The sequence below is a fragment of the Capsicum annuum genome, chromosome 1 (genome assembly GCF_002878395.1).
Source record: "Capsicum annuum cultivar UCD-10X-F1 chromosome 1, UCD10Xv1.1, whole genome shotgun sequence".
NCBI classification, from domain to species: Eukaryota; Viridiplantae; Streptophyta; class Magnoliopsida; order Solanales; family Solanaceae; genus Capsicum; species Capsicum annuum.
The window spans coordinates 248,862,002-248,871,305 of NC_061111.1; the positions used below are offsets into that span (position 1 = coordinate 248,862,002).

Below are 9,304 nucleotides of genomic sequence, written 5' to 3' on the forward strand. Positions count from 1 at the left end.
TATATATAGTTATATACTAATTTGTAAAACATATACACTTGTATATATTAAATATATACGTCTATAGAAGATATATACACATATATACACACCATTCAATATATATATACTACTTTTAAAAAAATATATACTACAATACATATATATACACTACAATATGTATATGTATATATAGTTGTATACTAATTTGTAAAACATATACACTTGGATACGTTAAATATATACGTCTATAGAAGATATATACACACCATTCAATATATATGTACTACTTTAAATAAAATATATACTACAATACATATATGTATACTACAATATTTATATATATATATATATATATATATACGTATATACTAATTTATAACCATATACATAACGTATATATTAAATATACTCATCTATAGAAGATATATACACATACCATTCAATATATTCACTACTTTAAATAAAACATACACTACAATATATATATATATAGAGAGAGAGAGAGAGAGACAGAGAGAGAGTTATATACTAATTTATAAAACATATACACATCTATACGTTAAATATACACTACTTTAGTAGATATATGCGCACACACACATATATATATATATACCATTCAAAATATATATTACTTTTAATAAAGCATATACTACAATATATATATATATATATATATATATACCATTCAATATATACACTACTTTAAATAAAAGTATAAAACATATGCTACTTAATATAATAAATTAATAAGACTTGATAGTAAATTACTAATGTATTAAAATTAAGTGTTTAATTTCAGTTTGTGAAATTCTGAATTAAAAAAAAAAAAAAAACTTAACCGAATCGGGTCGGATAGGTTAACCGACGGGCCCAAATTGAGTTGGGTTCGGATCGAATTAATCGAGCCCAAATAAAAAACTTAACCAGATCAAAATTCGAACCCCTAAAACTCTTGGACTTACCGAACCAAATTAAATCGGATCGATTTAATTATATGGACCGATTCAAATCGATTTTAATCGGTCCGTTTGACACCGTTATGATTTATAGTGATAGTAGATGACTTGTGAAAGCTTTGCATAATTCTTGGTCGTGGGTCCGAATTACCCCACAAGTTACGATGCTAGACTAAGTAGCCGTTTTGGCCATGGAAATGTTTTTTTTTTCCTTTGAAAAATTATTTCATTTTAATAGAAAAATATATTTGGCTATGATATAAGTAAAATTTATTTTTTTCATAAAATTTTAAATAATTTTAATTTATATTTATAATCAAATAAAATTATAATTTTCATAAAGAAAAGAAGCTATAAAATTACATTCAATATGTTAGTGCTAAGTTCACGCGTCACATGTGACGTTAGTTAGCGCCGCTTAGCTAGAACAAATTTTCATACCAAATCTAAATCCCTTTTTCTCACTCAGCATTCCTTTTTTTTTCTTTTCCAAGTTTTGCAGGGAAAACAAAATCTATTTTCCTATAACGTGGCATCATCCTGTTCGTTCATTTAATCTATAAACAGCATCTTTTTCTCCCTCTAACAACCATAACTCTTCTGCATATACGTTTTTTGCAGCCGCCTCTAATTCGCTTGGTGCAGGTCGGGACTCATTCTCTAGTGCCGGCGCCGGCACCGGCGCCGGCAATGACGACGGTCTGCGGCGGAGACTACGGCGGCGACGTTATTGCGGAGGAATTTGAGTCCTGCCTTGCATCAACTGAATTGGAGACCGCTGTGAATTTAAGTATTTTTTCCATTGATTTCAGCTGAATCAGATTCGTTCGACATCGATCTTCAGGTTTGATTTGAGCTATTATTATTTTTTTGTATGTGTATTTGCTTTGTAATTATTGTTATTATTATTGTTATGTGTATGTTTATGTGCTTTGTAATTATTGTTATTGTTGAGATTGGATTTCCTTGGATTTGAGTAGATTGGTTGAGCGTGTAATTTGACTGCTAGAACACATATATGGTCCCTATGTCTCAATTTGTATGACATAATTTGATTAGTCACAACATTTTAAGAAATATGAGAAAGACTTTTGAAATTTGTGGTCCATAAATCATATGTATATGTATTCACTTTTACTTCCTTCGTTTTATTTTATTCGTCCTAAATTTGTATTCACTTTTATTTTCTTCGTCCCATTTTATCCATCCTAAATTTTTGAATTTGGTGTTTCATTTTACTTGTCCTTTTTTACTTATCAAGACAAAATAATTTTTTTTTTTCATATTTTCTCCTTTGCATTAATTACTTTTTCTTTAAATTAAAATATAAATATCATTTAATAAATTTACTATGATAAACTAGCCATGTTATTTATTATTTTTCTAAAAACTGTGTCATTCCAATTTGAGATGTGTAAAATGGGATAAAGAGAGTACGTTACTGTAGTATTATGATAAGGATGACAGCTTATAGTATTTTAGTATAGTTTTCAAACGTTTAAATTAAAATTTACTATATTAAATTAATCGAATTCAATTCAGCTTCGAAAATTAGTCAAACCGACTCTCGTGACAAAGTGTCACAAGTAAAGAGTATTTCATCAGCAGTTTTCATTAGCTGAGTAATAAATTCTGAAAGTGAGATTTGACAATTTTGAGGCGATTAGTGACTTCCTTTTAATCACGGTTATCTATAATCTATTTATAATCTCTAATATAATATATTAAAAATGTGAAGACCTAAAAAAGTGATTTAAATTTTTTATTCTTCATAAAAATATTTTATGATAGATAAAATCGTCTTTTTTCTATTTACTTAAATTATTATTTAATTATTTTAATAATATTAACTATAATATTGAATCCTAAAATATATATAAAAAAAATTAAAAATCCTTAAATATATGGTAACAAACAAATGTTAAGATAAGAAGAATAAGAAAAGAAAACTACTAAACTCCTAATATTTAACACCATACGTGTGTAAAACACTTGAAATTTTAGGGAAAATCAGATTCAAAAAAAGAGTGGACAAAGAAAAAAATAATTCATAATGAAATATAAAGAAATAATAACTTATGTTAAGAGAGAACAGGGAATGTTTTATTTTATTTTAACGTCTTTATATTGACATAATTAGTTAGAATGATATTTATTTTACTTTTTATACGATAATAAATTTAAATTTTTCTTTTTAGTCTCAACTTTTAATTTTTTTTGCTCCTTTTAAATGTCTATGTCTATTTGTAGTAGTTTATTATTTTTGAAATTCTTATTTTTTTAAAGTTGATAGTTATTTATGGAGAAAAAATATAAATTTGTCATATTTAGATAATTTTTCTGAAAAAGTTTTGGACTTCTATAAATTGAGAATTCTTCTACAACAATACAATAGCATCTTCAATGAACATATGAAAAATAAAAAAAATTACTTTTGATCTTAGATCATTCTTTATTGTTTATTTTAGAATTATTTTTTACGTCAAGAAATATTTTTGTAATATTTAATTTACTTTAAGGTGCATTGATTTGTAGGTATATTGAAGATGGATGATGGTGATAATATATATAGACAGTTGATGATTCGAAATTTGAAAGGTGAGTAATTTCACGTGAGAAATTTTAGTTTTGAATGATATAAATTATTGTAGCTATTTATTCTTTTTCTTTTCATTTAACGATCTTTTCTTTATCTTCTTTTATGATATGATGTGTAGTTTATCCAACTTTGCATAAGAAAAAAATTAGTATGATGAAAAGCATAATTAAATCTGGCCGTAGAAAAATACAATAGCGGACAAAGAGCCACAACAAGAGACAAAGAAAAGAACGACCGAACGTTTCTCCAAAAGTATTCACAGTATGAAAGAGTTGATAAGCATTTCTCCAAAAGTATTCAAGAATGAAGTAAAAATTCAACGTATAATACAATCCTTGAGTCTCTTCGAGTCTATTTGGCAGGACATACGAAGCACGAGGTTTGGCTGAATTAAACTCACCTTTGAGATTAGTTTATTTTTAATAATATTTTGAAAGGTGGAATTGAGAATATTCATTATTATATGAGAATAATTTCTCTCTTGGTTAAATTTGTTTCATCTCATATATATTTAACATTACTCGAATTAAGAAGTAATGATTGATAGATGTTGCCACCAAGGTAAGTTAAAGATATTAGGCATTATGCTTCGATTAATGTGTTAGGATTTCTCCAAAAGTATTCACACTACGGAAGAGTTGATAAACTTTTCTCCAAAAGATTTATGAATGAAGTAAAAATTAAACGTCCAATACAATCCTTGAGTCTATTTGGCAGGACATATGAAGCACGAGGTTGGCTAAATTAAACTACATCTACAGTATATTAAATTTATTAACCACTTGAAACTTCTGGTGGTAAAATATATATATATGCGTTCAATAAAATATATGTTTTGAACTTTTTGCACTTCATTAAAATCCTTCATATCAGATAAAATCATCTAATTTTAAATATTTAAAAGTTACACGTGCGAGGCACGTGGGACTAAACTAGTATGAAATAAACAGGGAAGAATCATATTTGGTGATTTGAGAAGCATGTAAGATAATTCTTTCTTATAGGATTATCAGTTGCCAGCCCCTCCATGATTTTACCGATGCCTTCTGTGATTTAATGCTACACTGTTACACATATCTGATGGATTGAGCAGCAATATTATAAAGATTTGATCTTTTATTTCTGGTGATACTGTTAGCGTCAAGTTTAGACAGTCTAATGTATCTGTTATGGAATGCAGATTTAGAGAAAATTGGTTTAAAATGATCTGCTTCCTAACACGCATTTCTATTGGGATTGCAGTAATTTTCATTAAACTAATGCCTAAACAATGTTTTGGAGATTATTAATGTTGACTCAGGGTGTATAGATATTTCCAGATTTATACTCTTTAACTGGTCATAGAGTTCAATAATGAGACAAGCTATACGACGACAACAACAACAATAGCATACCTTAGCAATACCTTGTGGACACAAGTATGATGTTTTGAAAATGTAATGGAACTTTGAAAAAGGATGATTGTTTGTATTTGAACCTCTGTTGTTTGAACTCTCCAAAAGTGTTGCCGTACCTGTGAAAAGATGCTGACCAACAGGCTTTCTTTTCACCTGGTTGCAGTGCCTGCCCTCTGAACTCTCAAGACTGAAAATGGTAAAGGCATAAACGTAGATTTTTAGCCTTGAAAAATTGTTGCCATGTAATATTTGAATTAAATTTGAAAGGGAAAAGGCTCAAATATGCCACTGAACTATTAGAAATGGCTTATTTATGCCATCCGTTAAAAGTTGGGCTCATTCATGCCATCGCCGTTATAAAATCGGTTCATTCATGTCATTACTTTTTCACGGTGGTTTTCAAAAAAATTGCTTTGCCACGTGGCTTCTTATTAGAGGTCCACGTCATTTTTTAATTTTTTTTTTTTTTAAGTTTTGATCCATTAAGAAGAATTCACCCACACCCAACCTATCACCTTAATCCACTTTAATATTACTCTTAATTTTGACTCTAGATTTAAACGTATATATAATCATTTAGTCTTCGAACATGAAATTTACACACTTGAATACTACGTTTAAAATAATATAGGTTAGAATAATTAATAATTTAAAATAGCAAATGAATAAATTGTGATTAAAAAATAATTTGTTTTGACTCTCGAAATCCGAACATCATCACATAATTTAAGACGAAGAGAATACCACATACATGAAGGACCACAACTTTTAATTAGGAAGAATACCTAAAAATTCCTTCTAAATTTGGATTATAAGTTGTATAATTGAATTATTGGTAGTCTTAATTATGTCGTAGACTTGGCTATTTGGTAGCCTTTATACTCTTTAACGTGGACGAGACGTAAAGTATAATTTATTTTTTGGCGTGTTAGAGCTTAAAAAAATATAAAATAAATAAAAGACCACCATCTAGGTATGTAGGGTGTTTTCAGTTCACATATTTTTTAGTGTTGTTTGGTACCTACTCACGCAGACACTATTTATGTGTATATTAATGGATCTTTAATGTGTATATTAAAGAATCCACCCACGCAGAAAAAAGTTATGCTCTACGTCTCGTTCACGTTAAAGCGTATAAAGGCTATCAAATAGCCAAATTAGACTATCAATAATTCAATTATAAAACTTATAATTCAAATTTAGAAAGAATTTTTAGGTATTGTTCCTAATTAAAAGTTGTGGTCTTTCATTTATGTGGTATTCTTTTCGTCCTAAATTATGTGATGATATTCAGATTTCGAGAGTCAAAATAAATTAATTTTTAATCACAATTTATTCATTTGTCATTTTAAATTATTAATTATTCTAATCTATATTATTTTAAACGTAGTATTCAAGTGTGTAAATTTTATGTTCGAAAAATAAATGATTATATATATGTTTAAATCTAGGGTTAAAATTAAGAGTAATATTAAAGTCGGTTAAGGTGATAGGTTGGGTGTGAGTGAATTCTTCTTAATGGATCAAAACTAAAAATTTAAAAAAATGACGTGGACCTCTAATAAGAGGCCATGTGGCAAAACAGTCTTTTAGAAAACCACCGTTAAAAAGTAATGGCATGGATGAACCAGTTTTATAAGGCGATGGCATGGATAGGCCATTTCTGATAGTCCCGTGGCATATTTGAGGCTTCTCCCAATTTGAAATATGGTAGTTAGATGTTTCAGTGCAGTATTGATATCTTCTAGCAACTCTCTTTTGGCTAAACACGCTGGAAGATTAAAATTTACAATCTCACATATTTCTTAATCTGTGGTTTAAACATGTAATGCTGTCATTCCGCAGATTTTATCTCCAAAATCATCATCGAAATGGAAGTTATGGGTGGCAATTCTGTTGTGAGATTTGAGTTATACTTGGTCTTATGCTGGGGGCATTCATTAGTTTATTTTACAGTGAAGAAACATGCATATTATGTGTAATTGTTTCCACTTAAACTTTTTGAAATTCGAGTGGAGAAAAATAATATCTGGAAAAATTTTGAAAAATGATATTTGGAAATTCAAGTGTGTTTGGATAATGAATACAACTTGAAAAATGTTGATTTGGAGTGTAAAATGTGAAGACTGATATTTTAGGTTTTTTCGAATTACAGAAGTTCTATGGCCACAAGGAAGTGTTTTCTCTGTGGTCTTTGTTGAATGCAAAGGCAAAGCAGGGAGGGAATCTTTTATGGTGTTGTATTTGCTCTGTTTAAACAGGTATATATATCCTCTTGGACTGATATAGCAAGAAGGGAATATGTAGGACCTGTAGCAGGAAGGGAATATATTGCTGCTGGCAAGATTTCAAGGATATAAGACCACTGGCAAGTGTGGACCATAGGTAAGCTATGGAATAAAATAGAATTCTCTAAATGTAAGCCTGCTTGCCCATGGTATTTTTTATCCATTCATTTTTTCTGGATAAGTATCCTTATTCTGAAGCTTTGGCGTAATTAGTAAAGTTGTTGTTATGTAACCAGCTGGTCACAGATGGAAGCCGTGCAGAAATGCAGGGTAAGACTACGTTTAATAGATCCTTGTAGTCTACCTCTTCCCCAAACCTTGCACATAGCGAAAACTTTAGTGTAGCGAGGTACTTTATTTAGTATTTTTCTTTTCTCTACAAACATTTGTTGGTCAAAGTTGAATAAAGGAAGGCTTTTTTCTTTTAAATGATGCCAAAGCACAGTCATCCCTGAGCAAATTTGGCAGAACCTTGTGGATTCATTCAACTAAAGCATAAGGGTAGTAACCATAACTTTCCAAGTATTTGCAGTAGGCTTTAATCCAAATACTGACCCACGAATCCTTCATCATTTTTATATCATAGGTGTGTACAACATACCCAGATTAAATACATTAATGGAGTCTTAAGAAGGTAGAGTGTAGCGGACGTTATAAAGGTATTATAGTAGTTTATTTGGCCGAGCTTCTAGAAGGGCTTATTTTCTTTTAAAAATTGTTTATTTTAGAGAGTTCAGGTGTTTGAACAAGCTATTAAGAAAAAAAAATAAATATTTTGAGTAGTAGTGAAGTTGTTTTTCAAAAGCTAAAAAGTAGTTTGGAACCACCTTTGCAACCTTGACCAAGCACAAATTATTGTTCCAAAATTGACAAAAGTATTTTTCAAAGTAGCATAAGCTTCTCTCTGCAAAAGTAATTTTTGAAAAGCACTTCTGATCAAAAAAAAGAAAGTCTTATAAAAATAAGCAAATTGTAAAAGTTTGATCAATTAGACTATTAAGACTTAAAAAGTAAAATAAGTAGGAAGCAAAGTAAAAAGACGCCATGACCAAAGTCCCTCGCTTTGTGCCTAGTCCCCGGCCTCCCGGATTTGTCATTCGGTGTACGTCACATTGAGCATCAAAAGTGTGCGTATCATGTGAACTTAAGTTATGTTTTATAGAACTCTTTACTTTCCTCTCTCATCCTATGTGGAATTCGTTTAAAAATGAGTTTATCTCATGTTTGATTGGGACAAAATGCATGAAATAATTTATCCCGTGATTGTAGTGTTATTTTTATCCCTTCTTGATAGTGAGATAACTAATTCCGGAATTAATAATCCCCGGATAGCTTGTTTTCCAACCAAACGACCCTTAACAATCGTACTTGACCCACCCTCCATTAGTGGCATCACATACCCCCCTCGTATGGACTCGGTGTCCTCGTTGAGGTTCGCCTTACGATCGTATTGAGGAGGTACAAACTCTGATGACATATTTTTTATGACCCAAGTCCATGACATGTATTGTCCGCTTTGAGCCTATATGTGCGAGTTTTGTGTCGGTGTACACCACATCGAGTCCAAAAAATGCACATACCATGTGAACTTAAGTTATGCTTATATAAAATACCTTCTTCTCCCATTTCTATATGAGATTCACCGAAGCTGTCGTATGCACCTCATTTTCAAAAGCTTGCCAGATTAGAAGTCTACTAGTTCAGCTTGACTTGCCTCACAAAAAAGTAGGCCAAATACATGCATAGTTGGCAAGGGTGCGGCGTCCATGCTATTGTGTCATGTACACTTCATCCTTCATAGCCAACTTAGAAGCCTATCAATTCAGTTTGACTCGCCCTCTTCAGACCTCTCTCTATTCGGGACATCACAAAAGAGTAGGTCAGTCAAATACATAGTTGGCATATGTGACTCTCCTACTGATAGACACTACTAAAAATAGATGCTTTTCTATCAATCAGGTCCAAAAATACCGACTACTACTCGGACGATTTTTCCAAATCAAAAGAAAATTAAATATTTACTGAAGTAACCGATCAAATTCGTATTGTAAGATATGTCTCAAATTTAATTTGATCATA

General features: G+C 30.3%; 1 long non-coding RNA gene across 1 annotated transcript; it reads left to right on the top strand.

Annotated features, from left to right (window-relative positions):
• Window positions 1-1,324: 1,324 nt before the first annotated feature.
• LOC107850040 lies at window positions 1,325-7,654 on the top strand. Its single transcript, XR_001668423.2, has 3 exons — window positions 1,325-1,785; window positions 3,477-3,539; window positions 7,093-7,654. It is a non-coding gene; the product is annotated as an uncharacterized LOC107850040 (long non-coding RNA).
• Window positions 7,655-9,304: the final 1,650 nt, after the last annotated feature.